Raw genomic sequence first — 17,988 nt, forward strand, 5'->3', positions numbered from 1 at the left:
ACATTACGGCATGTTTTCTATGTATGACGTTCTCAATATAATTCATAATCCCACGTTTATACTGAAAAACGCGTTATGGTTATTGTGTTATTGAGTTACAAACGGTGTACGCACAGAACAGAGAGGCGGGGTGAGCAAAGCTCATGATCATTTAAAGTCATATGCACTGAAACGGCGTGCTGAAAACAGAGCTGTTTTTGACCAGGTAAAATAAGTGTTTTCTTACAATACTAATGAGAATTTTTAATTAAAGTATATTACAAACTTTTAATTTAGACCCTAAAGAATCATATTAGCTTGTACAAAAATGGCATTATATGACCCCTTTAAATTCTTCTAAATGATAACATTCATGTAAATGTGTTACAGTTAAAATGGGGGGGACGCAATCAAGAAGGAGCTGGAACAACAATCGGGGAGGAGCTTGAACAGGTTAACAGCTTCCTCTCCCGAGCAGCCATATGTTCCAAGTACATGTCAAAAGCTGGTAAGCATTTTTCATGTATAGTTGTGTCCAAATTGAGACCAAGGGGTTTGAACACTGATGCTCGGCCTTTGCATTTCAGAGTTCCATGCATGGGTGCTCCCTTAGAAAACAACTGTCTAGTCAGCACTTTTACACCGATCAGGATTCTCTTTATAATAATTTTACTTCTGACACATTAATTAAGTGTATGATTATTTCCAGAATTATGTGACAATACTAGAGAATGATCCATGTAGTATCGGACCTTTGGTCCTCACTGTGAACCTAAATTACTGCACATACTTTGTGTGTTAAGTTCGCACAGACATGCTAACAATCCAGGCAAGTGGCTGGAACAAGCGAAAGGCAGAAAACCTTGACCAGACACTGGCCAAAAGATACATCAAGGTACTAACTAGGCAAATATGCATAATAACATTTTTGTTTTTAAATTGTGTCTCAGCCTTTGTTAACACAGATATTTATTTCGGACAGACTGTACAAAGGATTGCAGAGGCAACAAAGGACCTGGAGAAACTCACTGCTGAGTTATCTCTACAGCAAGACACAGTCCAGCAGTGGGTGTCTGATGTTCAGCAGTGGACCTCAGGTACTTTGAAAACATTATTTGATGGCATATTTTAAAGAATCATTGGCTCTGCTCTTGTACAGGGCATCTGAAAAAAGGCTGGTTGTAAACTGAAATGGGCATTAATTAATTTGTTTGTTGTCGTCCAAAGGAGAAACAATCCAAAATGACCTGTAGAGGACCATCGAGGGGCTATATTTGGGCATCAAACAGCGAACATTTCAGCTGTATCGTCAGTCTGGTGAGAGCAGAAAAGGCCACTAGTAGTAATGCAGATTTGTGGAAAAAAATGAATTCACTACTGATTTATACATGGTAAAAATAGCAAAGCCATTATAAATAGCCATTTATTTATTTTTTAAAAACATCTTTTTAAGTAGGTTTACTACAAGTCAGGGCAGCATACTGAAAAACTGTCAAAATCATAATAGTGCAATATCCAAATATTTCCAGAGATGTCCTTACCTACCAATTTTGTCCTCTATTTCCAAAAAAATATGATTGTTTTAAATAGATTCCTAAAAAAAAATTCCCAAGTTTTTTCACAATTTTTCAAATGATAATGAAACTTGTGATGCAAAAATGATCACACAACATCTGTCACAATAATCATAACGTAAACAGTACATGCATATTGTGAAGTCTTATTTTGTATGGTGCTTTTGTGTAGTCATCGTGTGAATGCACACTCATTTTGTGTTTCTCATTGTAGGTGGGAATAAGCGAAGGCATCAACTGAGAAGAAAGATTGCTGTTGAGAAGAAAGCCTTGGAAGTTGCCATCAATGACCACAATGCTACTGTGGGGGAAGTTGAAAAACTGCCTCCTCCCAATGAACTCCTGGCTGTGGACAACTACTCCTGGCCATGGGAATGTGAGTCCTTCCTCTGAAATGCACTGAATACAAATTGTTTGATGCACAAATCTTGATGTAAATATGGAATCTGATGTAAAAAAAATGTTAAGACACTGAGCAATATGCAAAAAAAAAAAAAAAGAATGCAGTCATTTGTAAATGGATGTGATCGAACCCCTTCGCGAAGCGCTGGCTCATCCTGTCAGGGTTTATTTCTTTATTGTAGTAGTACAGCATCCAAACTATCTTCTGTCCCAATATTTTTATAGGAGGTTGTAAGATAACACTTTGATGTAATATTGCAGGTCATGGTGATGTAATATATTGCAGGTCATATGGAGCGGAAAAAAAATGTGTTTGACAAGGTAATGCTGCTGGCTAGACTGAAAGAAGAAGAAGTTATTGTGGTTCGCGAAGTCAAGCAGCATATGGAGTACATGAGGAGTGTTTGCTGGACTGATTGAAGAGTTTACCTTTCAGCTCACTGAAGACACCAATGGGAAATGTAAGGACAATAAATAGTTAGTCTTTTTCTTCAATTTGCTTCTCTGGTAACCATTGGCTCATTTCTTTATATTTTAATGTCACATTCTCAGGCAGTACAGAGCGCTTAATGGAGAAAGGACGTGATGGACTACTCTGTGTGCTGAAGAGAAGATTGTGTGAAGTTGAAGCACAACTGGCTACAGCACGCACAACATACAAAAGTATTCTTGGACTGCAAACATTGTCCTTAGATGACTTCTCTGAGGAGGAAGACTTAGAGAATACTTCCTCAACTGATGAGGAACTGGGAGAGTAGTTATTAGGGAGATGATGTGTATGATGACTCTAAGAAGATGTCTTCACAGTGTGTTGAACCCAAACGTCCGTGCTGTAATAACTTGTATGTGAAGCCTGAGGCTATTTTACTGCTGTTGTAAGATTTCTTTGTGTTTAGAGCATGTACTGCAAATTCCAATGAAACTGTAAAAAAAACATTATTTTAGCCCATTAGTCCCCAGCCTCTGCCCCAACCAATATAATTCAATTTAAATGTATTTGCATATCGCTGATCACAATCATTTCAAATCAGCTTTACAGAAAATGCATGAGTATACATTACAATTTAGAGCAGTACGTGTTTCCCAACCTTTTTTTGCCACGGCAGTTTTGTTAAGGAAATATAATTCCTAACACACAGCACTATATAAAAATATGGAAACAGCACGGACGGTTGGGTTCAACACACTGTGAAAACATCTTCTTAGAGTCATCATACACATCATCTCCCTAATAACTACTCTCCCAGTTCCTCATCAGTTGAGGAAGTATTCTCTAAGTCTTCCTCTTCAGAGATTTTATTTTATTTAAAAGGTTTATTTCTCTATTGTAGTAGTACAGCTTGCAAAATATCTTCTGTCCCAAAATTTTGTCAATGTCTACCTACTCGGCCATCTTGGTCCCTCCCCCACCCCCGTGTCGTTCATCTTTTAAGTTGTTGCGCTTGTGATAACGCGTCATAGGTCACATGATAACGTCAACATGGCGGATGATGTCCGGATCGCATTCATACTCAACGAGATTTGGCTATAAAGTACCTACTCTTTTAGCGCTCGTTAAGTAAGTACTCGTTGAAATTAAGTACCTACTCTAGTATGCGGTTTGGAACGCAGCCTATGTCTAATTGAAGAGAATTGGCACTGTCTGGTTACTTCCGGTTACTGGACTGGCTGCAGTAACACGTCTCTGTCCATGCGGGGGCGCTCGCAGGCGAGTGCAGAATGAATGGGAGTCTATGGGGTTTCACCCCCAGAAATCCACTTTTCTCAGGATGTAATTTGAAAGTTACATTGAAAAGGGAGGGCTAAGATAATACACTCAGCTGAAAATTGCATTTTTAAGTTCACTTATCTGTTCTAAAAATCCGTTCAAAAATTTGATGACGTCACATAATAGCCAAATGCTAGCGTGTTCCGGCCAACAACGGCCTAACCTGTTAGAAATCGAAAGGACATAAGTACTCGTTCATTCGACTTTTGGCCTATCATCTATATTGAACTTGCGGAATCAACAATAAAATCTATTTTGATTCAACGACAAGCAGGAGAAAGAGATACATTTAGCCGTTTAGCTCCATAGACTCCCATTCATTCTGCACTCGCCCGTGATCACCTCCAGTGGAATTCTAATGGAACTGCAAACAAGATGATACACAATGGGGCTAATAGGAAGTGCCAAGGCTCTCCGTTAGACGGGCTCTGGTCTCTCTCGCGCGATCTCGGACATACTAGGTCTCTCTCGCGCGATCTCGGACACACTCGGTCTCTCTCGCGCGATCTCGGACACACTCGGTCTCTCTCACGCGATCTCGGACACACTCGGTCTCTCTCGCGCGATCTCGGACACACTCGGTCTCTCTCGCGCGATCTCGGACACACTCGGTCTCTCTCGCGCGATCTCGGACACACTCGGTCTCTCTCGCGCGATCTCGGACACACTCGGTCTCTCTCGCGCGATCTCGGACACACTCGGTCTCTCTCGCGCGATCTCGGACACACTCGGTCTCTCTTGCGCGATCTCGGACACACTCGGTCTCTCTCGCGCGATCTCGGACACACTCGGTCTCTCTCGCGTGATCTCGGACACACTTCTCAAAACCAAGAATGCAAAGAACGGACTTGTGTTCTTGGGGAGAACGCTCTTGCTAGTTGTTCTTGGAAGAATGAACTCACAAGGTAACGAGAGCACACAGAACGCTGCTGACAGTTTGAGACGATGTGTTCTTGCTGGTATTGCGCAATAATTCCCCCGCACAGACGCCGTCTGCAATACCCAAACATAACGAGAATTATTGACGATAACTGCCAGGCTGCAATGGTCTCTTGACCGTGGGGTAACACGAGTCTGTGAGCAAACTGGCCGGTTGGCTCGCTAGCTAACTTAACACCCGCAGGCACTTATGGAGATTCTCACTCCCGAAAACGTTTGAGCACATTTTCGATTCGCCATAAATTTTCGTAAAAATGCCAATATTTGAAATCTACACAGTTGATTTCTCGCATCAAATGTTCTCAGAAGTGAATTTAGCGGGGTTCTCAAGTCTCACGCATTGGCCGTGAGACACACGCAATTCAGCCAGTTCACACGCTCCCACGCCACACCATGTAATTCTCACACTGAAAAGGCAATGCCAAAGTTGTCCTGCAAGCTTTATATAACGTTGTATACGAGGCGCAGGCACACAAAGTGAAGTTTCCTGCCGCCAGCGCGTCCGTATCTCGGCCAGATTGCGTTCGTTACTAGGCAACATAGATGCGCGAACATATGGAAGTTGACTGAACATTCTCGGCCACTGCGACACCGCGCGAACACACGCACACACATTCTCGGCCACCGTAGCCTACACTAGGTAATCAACATCGCGCGAACACACGTCGTGATCATAGGTCGTGATGGAGAAGGTAAGTTGGAAGAAAGCTCGTCTAACATTTTTAGGATAGAACATTTTATGTATAGCCCATCGTATACATTATTATTGATGCAGTCAAAAACTCTACAACTACGTTGCAACCAGGCCAGAAGCTTTGGCTAAGGGAAATGTTAGCATTTTTATTTTAAATGATATATTATACTGTAGGCCTATTAGTCTTTCTAGTTACATTAAGGCTAGCCTACATGTATTAAAGCAGAGAGCTAATGCTCTTGGTAATATTTTATATCCTGTCAAAACATACATTAATCATTGCCATTGCATTTGTATTTTTCAAAAATGTCAGGGAAAAATGCTAAAAGATATGTTTTTTCAAACTGTTTGGAGCAATTTGTTATATTTATGTAATTTTGAAATATAACATTAAAGAGTATATTTGATGTGATGAATTGCTCTGTCATTTATCAGATTTACCAATTGTTATAATTTGAATTTGTGCTGGTTTATTATGAACAATGGGTAAAATTGGGGGGCGGGGCTCCACTGGGGCTCCTCCCATAACCGCATGTAATCTCACTCCAAGCTTTTGATAAAACTTGAGAACCCTAATTTAGTGATGAAATAGCGTACGTAATTGTAGAAAAACGAATTACTGTCTTGACCTGCATCTCCTTCCTCGAATGCCAAATTGAATACTGGGATATTTCTGCCGTCAAGTTCACACAAGTTACCAACCGATGCATCCTCGGTAAAATGGGCGTGTCAAGAACACATCCGGGATTTTTAACCGTTCTTGCCAAAATGCAAACTTGTGTATTGGGACAGTACTTGGGCCACAAAAGATGACGTTTCACAAGAACACAAGGACACAAGTACAGACAAGAACACAGATTGAGAAAGGCCTTCGGTCTCTCTCGCGCGCTCGCAGAGTTCGCTTCGCTTTTGTCCAGTCCGGCGCCTCATAGATCTGCTCCGCTCCCCACTCAACTCAACTTTTTTTTATTTATACTCAAACATCTCTGCGTATTATTGACTGGCGCAACCTAATAATTGCGCAACACAACGAATCGATAATGAAATTCGTTGCCAACTGTTTTAATAATCGAATTTTATCGATTCGTTGTTGCAGCCCTGGTCCATAGCAACCAAAACGAATCAGTTTCACATTTTTCTGGCGAGATCTGAAAAATCTTCGCTACAACGAGCAAGTGAGTGCTTATGTAGATTCACTGAGTGAATATTATGAAAATAAGATATATATATTTTTCGCTAGAAATGTAATCAAAACTTATTTTTAGGCAGAAACTAACTCTAAATATTGATTTTTTCACAAAAAATTTGAGAAATGTCCGCCATGTTTTTTGTTCTCACGGCCGGAATCTTGAAAGTCACGTGACTTGGACGCAAAAGAATAGGCAAAAAAAAAGAGTCTATTTCTTGGTTTTGTGACAGAGCCCTGACACTCTTTTTTGTCTTGTCTGTGCCTTGTTTCATGTCATGTTTTGTCTTGTCTGTGTGCCTTGTTTCATGTCATGTTTTGTCTTGTGCTGTGTAGCACGCAGCATGTGTTTCCACTTGCTGTGTGCTTTCATGTTGTCATGTTTTGTGTGAACACGTGGCTTATGAGTGTTTTCATAGGCTGCATGTTCATGTCTCGTTTTGTGTGAGCACATGGCTTCTTTGAAAGTCAAAGTAAAAGTCGTTCAAGTCTGTCTTGTTTTCCCCCTCAGGGTAGTCTTTGTTGTCTGTTTTGTTTTATTTTATTATTATTAAAAACCCATCAACTCTGCACTTGAGTCCTTGCTCCTTTCACCACCACCACACCTGACAGAATTGGCAATAACTAAATGAACATTGCATTTGATTTAGAAGGATCAAGTAAATACACACTCAGGTGTTTTATTCATTCAAATTACATCCAATGTCATGTTATAACAGCAACACAAACTGATTGTTTAGAATAGAAAATGGAATAGGCTTTAAAAATTGGCGCTGTCAATGCGATCCTGGTTCACGTGTGACGAGCTCTTTTTCTTCAGCATCAGAATGTACTCGGCAAACTCTCGAACGGCTCCGTGGCCGGCGGGTCTCTGACAGGTGTATTTCGCTGCGATGAGATCTGCCACAGGTGCGTCACACGGGACGCCATTCAGCCCCACCTTAGACAGGATCTCTACGTCTTCAGCTTCTGAACCTGTGAGAGAAAACATCACCTCGATAAACAATTTGATTATTTTGCATGTGGTTCCATGTTCTGTTCGGTTCTGTTGACATAATAATCATTATTATAATTATTATAATCATTATAATAATGATGTGCATGGAAAAATAATTTATAATATACACTAATATAAAATTGATTGAGGTAAACAGTCCCTACTGCAGGCTTGTGTCCACAATGACGGTCACGGTTTTTTGGGGCTTGTTTCTAAAGTGTAGTTGCTTATTTGGGCTTGTTCCCAGATCGTTGTCAAGCAGATATTTTCTATATGTTATTTAGACTAGGAGTTTGTCTTGCCTCCCTTACGAAAATTAACCATGGTTTTTATGTAGTAACCATGGTTTTTTTGTAGTAACCATGGTTTAACTATGGTTTTTGTAGTAAAACCATAGTAACTACAAAATGAACCATAGTTTAACTATGGTTTTTGCAGTAAAACCATAGTAACTACAAACGAACCATGGTTTTACTACAATAACCTTGGTTTAACCATGGTTTTTGTAGTAAAACCATAGTAACCATAAAATGAACCATGGTTTTTGTAGTAAAACCATAGTAACCATAAAATGAACCATGGTTTTTGTAGTAAAACCATAGTAACTACGAAAATAACCATGGTTTTTACTACAGTAACCATGATTAATATAGTTTTGTAGTAAAACCAGAGTAAATGCAAAAATTAACCATGGTTTTACCACAGCATTTGCAGCAGAACCAACTACAAAATGAAGAATAGTTTTACTACAGTATATATTTATTACAGATTTAGCTATTTATTACTCTTACTACAATAATCTTAATGTCATAAATAATCTTATTATAATAGTTATATATATAAATTGTGGTCCAGTGTCACAATATATACTGATTATATATATATATATATATATATATATATATATATATATATATATATATATATATATATATATATATATAAAAATAATGTCTTATGCATACCCATGCTTCATTTATATATATATATATATATATATATATATATATATATATATATATATATATATATATATATATATATATATATATATATATATAAACGAAATTGAATAAATAAAATAATATATATATAAATAAATTTGTCTACTAATGAGTTTATCTGGTCATCTATTAATTATTTTTCATACACCCAAAATGTCATAACTATTTATCATTAAATATAATTTTTTTGCCTACTGAATTCTCAGCACTTGACATGTGTGTCCCGTTATAAGTGTTACAACACTTATAACACAGAGAAAAAGAAAAAAAAACTGCGACAGAAAAATTTATCTATCCGGAGCTATGGTTGCTCGTATAAAGAATGGGAGAAATTAGGCCTATATATAATAAAAATAAAAGCAAAAGCAAAGTGATGGTATAAAAAATATAGAAGTGATTGGGTCATAGAACTACACAATGAGTTTTAAAATCATGATTTAAAATGTTATAATTCTAGATGTTTATTTAAATGCTGCGTGCCTTTGAAGTGTTCTGGTTTTAATGCGCGTGCGCGTAAACATTCGAGTCGCATTCAAAGACAGGAGCGTGCGCGCGATCAGATGGAAACGAGGAAACGTCATCAACTGAACTGACACACAGCAAAAGTAACTTCTCTCGCTGTTGTTTTCGCTGCTTTCAGGTAAGTTTAGTTAACAAAATCACACTAATAATAGATACAAACGTTCCTGACACCCTTCTTACGTGTAATTAATACGCTCTGTTGAATATTTACTTTATAGAAATGGGTTTGTGTCTTCGAAAAAGTCCGTTAGCATCTCAACTGTTTTCAGAAGAGGTAAGTTAACGTTACACTGGAAATCTTGTTTTAACGTTACATAAGTTTGGGGTTTTAACCACATCTTTGTGTTGATAACAGTTTTTGATAGTTTTGTTTTGCTGGTAATTTGTCAATGGGTGATTAGAAGTAAGCTATTTAACCTAAAATAGTTCACTGTAACGGTTACTGTTAATCAGTGACGTCACTTACAAATACTGATAATTAAAAAAAAAAAGGGATTTCAGGCGGGACAGAAAAAACCCTCCACAACAAAGGGGAAATTACTGTAAATCATGATAATAATTCCAGATGATTTATTTCACAATATATATTACCTTGAGATGTATATAAATATGTATATATATATATATATATTATTTCTCATTTCTGCATTTCATCTCTGCTCTAGCTTGCTTACTTGTAATAAACCCTATGTTCTATTGTAAATCCTATGTAACATTGTTGGCTCTGTGACACATTGCATGTTATGTTCTAGAAGATCATCATCATGCTGATGGCCTGCTGCACCCTGTCCAAGAAAATCTCCACGGCTATGAACTCGACTAGTAAGCAAAACTTTAAACATACAGTGCACTACTGTTCAAAAGTTGGGGGTCTGTAGGATATATGCTTTTGAATGAAGTCTCACACTTTACTTTTTTTTTTTTCAGTGAGACTGTCCTTGAGAAGCCTGTAGGCTAAATAATCAGCCAAATAATCCGTGGCAAATGTTATAATGGTCATAGTTATAATAATTAATTTAACTATTATGATAACAGGATATCATGGTCATTGGTATATTTTATTTGATTTCTCTAGGCGTGTTTTTAATTATGTTGGCCAATGAGACAGACAACATACTGTCCAACTCAAAGGTATTTATTTATTTTTATGTATTTTTTACTGATAAATACTGAAATTCTTTAATTCAGGGGATCTTAAAGTTATGGCTATGCTTTTGTTACCAGATGAGATATAATCGTTTGGCCCTGTGATTCTTCAGGACAAGATCTTGATGCCATCCACACTCAGTAGATGAAGAAGGTGAGTTTCACAATAGCTGCCACTATCACAAATCAAGAGACAGAACACAACAGGCCTTCATCCATATGAACTCACCCATATGTAGAGATGGGTATCGAAACCCGGTGTTACTGTACGTTCACACCGCCGCCGACTTGAGCTTCCAAAGCGGCCGGAAGTCATTCATTTTCAATGGAAGCTGGCTTTTCTCAGCTGCAAGGAGCGTTAAATCCATCGGCGTCGCGTTTTGAGCGTGTTGAGCGTCAATCAGAAAGTTGAAAGAAGCTCAACTTTATGGTAATGAGCTGTGACGCGGTTCAGTGGCAAGCAGTGTTGGGGAAGCTACTTTGAAACTGTAGTTTGACAAGCTACAAGCTACTCGTAAGTTAAAGTAGTTAAACTACAGTCAAGCTACCCTTTTGGAAAAGTAGTTAGCTACACTACAAGTTACGATCAAAAAGTAGCTAGCTACATTGAAACCACTTTTGCTTTTTTTGAACAACATATATTATAAATAACTGAATAAGTGTCTGAGGAATGTTTTAAGTAAAATATTTAGTGTTTAAAACAATGCAATACAATTATGATTTTTATTGTTTTATTACACACAACACTCAAATATCTCAGACTGTGTCAAAAGTGCAAAATTGCAACAAATACAACATTGCAAGAACAAAATATGCAAGAACAACGTAAATTGCATGTCAAAAATACCGATTGTGAGATGGTTGCATTTTGGCAAGAAAATACATTGAACAACCGCTCACATGTGGCACTGACAATGCACGTTAAACTCGCTCACACGCAGCGAGCTCGCAGAATTAGCAGAATTTACTGTGAAAGAAGAACCTGAATCACAAGCTGCTTGTTCACAGTTCTGAAACCAGTCACAACAAATCTATACACCAATTTAATTAGATCAAAGCCTTTGTCGTGCGATAAAAAAAAACTAAGATTACATTTTTTGTTCAACTGACAAACACGATGGCGCAAACTTTAGTGGTCTTTTATGTTCATTACCAAACTGGTGGACAGATCATGGCGGTTCAATGTAATTAAATCAGAAATAAAAATTTGATGTAACATAGAGAGCAACAAAGCAGGAAAATTAATACATTTAAAGTGGCCATTAATCACCTGTATGTGCGTCCTTAAATTTTTGCTTGAGGTCTTCTGTACGTCAGTGAACCGTTAGCCGCAAGATGCGTGATTAAACAACAGGTGGCGGTAATGGCAAAAACATTAGTTTGTAATCTAACAAGAAGAAGAATATCCTTGCTTGCTTCGCGCAGGCTCAACAACACGCAATGTAGCTTTTGCTCGCGCTACACCGCTACTTGCTGCAAAAAGTAGTTAGCTACTGGAAAAGCTACACTGTTTAAAAAGCAACTGAGCTACTGCCAAGCTACTGAAAAATGTAGTTAAGTTAGTAGCGTCGCTACTTGTAGTTAACTACTCCCCAACACTGGCGGCAAAACGCCAGCAACCAATCAGAATATAGACGTCCTTCGCGCTGGCTGATTCCGGAGAAACATACGATATAAACTTTAGTTCCTACCAAAACATTAGTTCCGAGAAAATGGAAGAGAAGCTAATAATCGCCGTTGCTGGGTTTCCTATCATTTATGACATGACTTTGTTTGCTTATAGGGACCGCATGAGCGCAACATTTATTTGAAATATTTACGAACACTCGTTTTAAAGCCGGAATGCAATTCATTTGCTCACGGTGACACCGATTTGACCGGTGTCACCGTGAGCTTCTTTGAAGAGATTGTTTGACGCTCAAGTCGGTGGCTGTGTGAACGTACAGTTAAACATTAAACGGGCCCTGGCAGGGCTCGAAATTGCGACCAGTTTGGTCGCATATGCTCCTGAAATTTAATCTGTGCGACCTAAAAATATATTTGGGAGCATCTGTGCGAGTGCAAATAATGGTTGTGGTGCGACCTGTTTTTATTTCTCTACAAAACGTTCGCAAATTACTGCACAGTGTGTACCTTATGTGCGCTGATACGTGGTGGCCGGACCAAAAATGCAAGTCTTCCTCTGTGTGTAAATCCTTAGACATGTTTGCGAAGATTGTTTTGTTTCCAGCGTGCGTCTCCCTCAGACTGTAAAAGCTCGGGCGCACCAGACACACGTCAGCAGCGTCTTACGTCAGCAGCGCCACTGAACGCGGATCCACAACAGAACCAGAATACACACACACACACACACACACCAGACACACGTCAGCAGCGTCTTACGTCAGCAGCGCCACTGAACGCGGATCCACAACAGAACCTGAATACACACACACACACACACACACCAGACACACGTCAGCAGCGTCTTACGTCAGCAGCGCCACTGAACGCGGATCCACAACAGAACCTGAATACACACACACACACACACACACCAGACACACGTCAGCAGCGTCTTACGTCAGCAGCGCCACTGAACGCGGATCCACAACAGAACCAGAATACACACACACACACACACACACCAGACACACGTCAGCAGCGTCTTACGTCAGCAGCGCCACTGAACGCGGATCCACAACAGAACCAGAATACACACACACACACACACACACCAGACACACGTCAGCAGCGTCTTACGTCAGCAGCGCCACTGAACGCGGATCCACAACAGAACCTGAATACACACACACACACACACACACCAGACACACGTCAGCAGCGTCTTACGTCAGCAGCGCCACTGAACGCGGATCCACAACAGAACCTGAATACACACACACACACACACACACCAGACACACGTCAGCAGCGTCTTACGTCAGCAGCGCCACTGAACGCGGATCCACAACAGAACCAGAATACACACACACACACACACACACCAGACACACGTCAGCAGCGTCTTACGTCAGCAGCGCCACTGAACGCGGATCCACAACAGAACCAGAATACACACACACACACACACACACCAGACACACGTCAGCAGCGTCTTACGTCAGCAGCGCCACTGAACGCGGATCCACAACAGAACCAGAATACACACACACACACACACACACCAGACACACGTCAGCAGCGTCTTACGTCAGCAGCGCCACTGAACGCGGATCCACAACAGAACCTGAATACACACACACACACACACACACCAGACACACGTCAGCAGCGTCTTACGTCAGCAGCGCCACTGAACGCGGATCCACAACAGAACCTGAATACACACACACACACACACACACCAGACACACGTCAGCAGCGTCTTACGTCAGCAGCGCCACTGAACGCGGATCCACAACAGAACCTGAATACACACACACACACACACACACCAGACACACGTCAGCAGCGTCTTACGTCAGCAGCGCCACTGAACGCGGATCCACAACAGAACCTGAATACACACACACACACACACACCAGACACACGTCAGCAGCGTCTTACGTCAGCAGCGCCACTGAACGCGGATCCACAACAGAACCCGAATACACACACACACACACACACCAGACACACATCAGCAGCGTCTTACGTCAGCGGCGGCACTGAACGCGGATCCACAACAGAACCCGAATACACACACACACACACCAGACACACATCAGCAGCGTCTTACGTCAGCAGCGGCACTGAACGCGGATCCACAACAGAACCAGAATACACACACACACACACACACCAGACACACGTCAGCAGCGTCTTACGTCAGCAGCGCCACTGAACGCGGATCCACAACAGAACCAGAATACACACACACCAGACACACGTCAGCAGCGTCTTACGTCAGCAGCGCCACTGAACGCGGATCCACAACAGAACCCGAATACACACACACACACACACACACACACACCAGACACACGTCAGCAGCGTCTTACGTCAGCGGCGGCACTGAACGCGGATCCACAACAGAACCCGAATACACACACACACACACACACACACACCAGGCACACGTCAGCAGCGTCTTACGTCAGCGGCGGCACTGAACGCGGATCCACAACAGAACCGGAATACACACACACACACACACACACACACACCAGACACACGTCAGCAGCGTCTTACGTCAGCAGCGCCACTGAACGCGGATCCACAACAGAACCTGAATACACACACACACACACACACACACACCAGACACACGTCAGCAGCGTCTTACGTCAGCTGCGGCACTGAACGCGGATCCACAACAGAACCTGAATACACACACACACACACACACACACACACACACCAGACACACGTCAGCAGCGTCTTACGTCAGCGGCGGCACTGAACGCGGATCCACAACAGAACCCGAATACACACACACACACACACACCAGGCACACGTCAGCAGCGTCTTACGTCAGCAGCGCCACTGAACGCGGATCCACAACAGAACCGGAATACACACACACACACACACACCAGACACACGTCAGCAGCGTCTTACGTCAGCAGCGCCACTGAACGCGGATCCACAACAGAACCTGAATACACACACACACACACACACACACACCAGACACACGTCAGCAGCGTCTTACGTCAGCGGCGGCACTGAACGCGGATCCACAACAGAACCTGAATACACACACACACACACACACACACACACACACACACACCAGACACACGTCAGCAGCGTCTTACGTCAGCAGCGCCACTGAACGCGGATCCACAACAGAACCCGAATACACACACACACACACACACACACACACCAGACACACGTCAGCAGCGTCTTACGTCAGCGGCGGCACTGAACGCGGATCCACAACAGAACCTGAATACACACACACACACACACACACCAGACACACGTCAGCAGCGTCTTACGTCAGCAGCGCCACTGAACGCGGATCCACAACAGAACCCGAATACACACACACACACACACACCAGACACACGTCAGCAGCGTCTTACGTCAGCGGCGGCACTGAACGCGGATCCACAACAGAACCGGAATACACACACACACACACACACACACACACACACCAGACACACGTCAGCAGCGTCTTACGTCAGCGGCGGCACTGAACGCGGATCCACAACAGAACCCGAATACACACACACACACACACACCAGACACACGTCAGCAGCGTCTTACGTCAGCAGCGGCACTGAACGCGGATCCACAACAGAACCCGAATACACACACACACACACACACCAGACACACGTCAGCAGCGTCTTACGTCAGCGGCGGCACTGAACGCGGATCCACAACAGAACCCGAATACACACACACACACACCAGACACACGTCAGCAGCGTCTTACGTCAGCGGCGGCACTGAACGCGGATCCACAACAGAACCCGAATACACACACACACACACACACCAGGCACACGTCAGCAGCGTCTTACGTCAGCGGCGGCACTGAACGCGGATCCACAACAGAACCCGAATACACACACACACACACACACCAGACACACGTCAGCAGCGTCTTACGTCAGCGGCGGCACTGAACGCGGATCCACAACAGAACCAGAATACACACACACACACACACACACACCAGACACACGTCAGCAGCGTCTTACGTCAGCGGCGGCACTGAACGCGGATCCACAACAGAACCCGAATACACACACACACACACACACACCAGGCACACGTCAGCAGCGTCTTACGTCAGCAGCGCCACTGAACGCGGATCCACAACAGAACCTGAATACACACACACACACACACACACCAGACACACGTCAGCAGCGTCTTACGTCAGCGGCGGCACTGAACGCGGATCCACAACAGAACCAGAATACACACACACACACACACACCAGACACACGTCAGCAGCGTCTTACGTCAGCAGCGCCACTGAACGCGGATCCACAACAGAACCAGAATACACACACACACACACACACACCAGACACACGTCAGCAGCGTCTTACGTCAGCGGCGGCACTGAACGCGGATCCACAACAGAACCAGAATACACACACACACACACACACCAGACACACGTCAGCAGCGTCTTACGTCAGCGGCGGCACTGAACGCGGATCCACAACAGAACCGGAATACACACACACACACACACACCAGACACACGTCAGCAGCGTCTTACGTCAGCAGCGGCACTGAACGCGGATCCACAACAGAACCCGAATACACACACACACACACACACCAGACACACGTCAGCAGCGTCTTACGTCAGCAGCGCCACTGAACGCGGATCCACAACAGAACCCGAATACACACACACACCAGACACACGTCAGCAGCGTCTTACGTCAGCAGCGGCACTGAACGCGGATCCACAACAGAACCGGAAGACAATACAATGCTGAATAAAGTCCTAGTTTTTGTTATTTTTAGACCAAAATGTATTTTCGATGCTTCAAAACATTCTAACTAACCCACTGATGTCACATGGACTACTTTGATGATGTCTTTATTTCCTTTCTGGACAAGGACAGTATACCGTACATACATTTCCAATGGAGGGACAGAAAGCTCTCAGACTAAATCTAAAATATCTTAAACTGTGTTGTGTTCTGAAGATTACGAGCCAATGAACCACTTTTAGTGCTGTTTAGCACCATTTTTTTTTAGTATGTATAAGTAAAGGAGAATACACTCAGCTGATCATATAATGTACATTATTTCTGCTTGGCTTTTGGAGCCCTAATACTGTATGAGTTATTTATGAAAACACTGGCTGAATGGACATTATTACACTTGGACATTATTACATGGCTACTCGATAGTGCAACTGACCAATAGCAGTTGAGTATTCCAGCTTGTGTGTTAATGTGGTGTGTATTCTTCTCATTTTAGCTCCTGCGTCCATTTGGGCTGAAGGTCGAGACAGAACCAAACCAAAGCTGGACTGTAACCTACTGGCCATATGACAGACTTCACAATGACACCTACTGGCATGGATGCGGCATCACATGTTTTTCAACAAAACCTTTTTCACCTAGAATTTAAAGTGTGCATTATTCATCCCCCATGAGGAGACTCCATGTCTTCATCTCTTGTGAGTGGATATCATTTAAAACATTCTTAAAAGAACGGCTCATTTCTTCTGAATTTATAGTATTTATTGTTCTTGTCAAGTAATATTGCTGTAATCCTGTTAATGTATGTACAGTATAAATTGCAAACATGCTTGTGTTGGACACGTGTTCACGGATTACAGACATTTTAGAGGAGGTAGATGCTGTGTATTTAAAGGTGCTCTAAGTCATGTTTATTTGTACAATGTCATTTTTGTATATACATCATTATTACACTGGAACAAATTACTATTTCTTTATTTGTAAATTAGCAACTTAATTTAACCATTGCACAGCACCACTTTATCACCAATATTTTTTTTTACAACTTTTTAGTTTTTGTCACATGTGAGAACAAATGCAAGTTTATATTTTCTTTCAGATGTAATTTCTGTAATAAAGTCTGTATCATATGGTAACTTCTTTCTGTTGTTATTTTGTAGATGTCTTTTGCAACTAAACGGCTTAAATGTAATTCAAGATAATTTAGTAAAACATTGGCTACACTGTGGCAATACAACCAATTTATTGTACATGATCCATGGTTTTTAAAAAAACTCCAAAAACCATGGTTACTACAGTCATGGTTACTATGGTTTTACTGTAGTATTACTACAACATAACTGTAGTAAAACCATGGTATCAAAACCATGGTTTTAA

General features: G+C 42.0%; 2 long non-coding RNA genes across 2 annotated transcripts; both read left to right on the plus strand.

The window, feature by feature from the left end:
* Positions 1 to 965: 965 nt before the first annotated feature.
* Positions 966 to 1,925, plus strand: LOC130106417 (uncharacterized). Its single transcript, XR_008809714.1, has 3 exons — positions 966 to 1,076; positions 1,207 to 1,296; positions 1,768 to 1,925. It is a non-coding gene; the product is annotated as an uncharacterized LOC130106417 (long non-coding RNA).
* A 7,188-nt stretch (positions 1,926 to 9,113) lies between these two features.
* Positions 9,114 to 17,605, plus strand: LOC130106466 (uncharacterized). The gene is made up of 5 exons (XR_008809721.1): positions 9,114 to 9,183; positions 9,284 to 9,339; positions 9,818 to 9,887; positions 10,290 to 10,365; positions 17,108 to 17,605. It is a non-coding gene; the product is annotated as an uncharacterized LOC130106466 (long non-coding RNA).
* Positions 17,606 to 17,988: the final 383 nt, after the last annotated feature.

The sequence above is a fragment of the Rhinichthys klamathensis genome, unplaced genomic scaffold (genome assembly GCF_029890125.1).
Source record: "Rhinichthys klamathensis goyatoka isolate OS25496 unplaced genomic scaffold, OSU_Roscu_1.1 h1tg000341l_1, whole genome shotgun sequence".
Classification (NCBI taxonomy): Eukaryota; Metazoa; Chordata; class Actinopteri; order Cypriniformes; family Leuciscidae; genus Rhinichthys; species Rhinichthys klamathensis.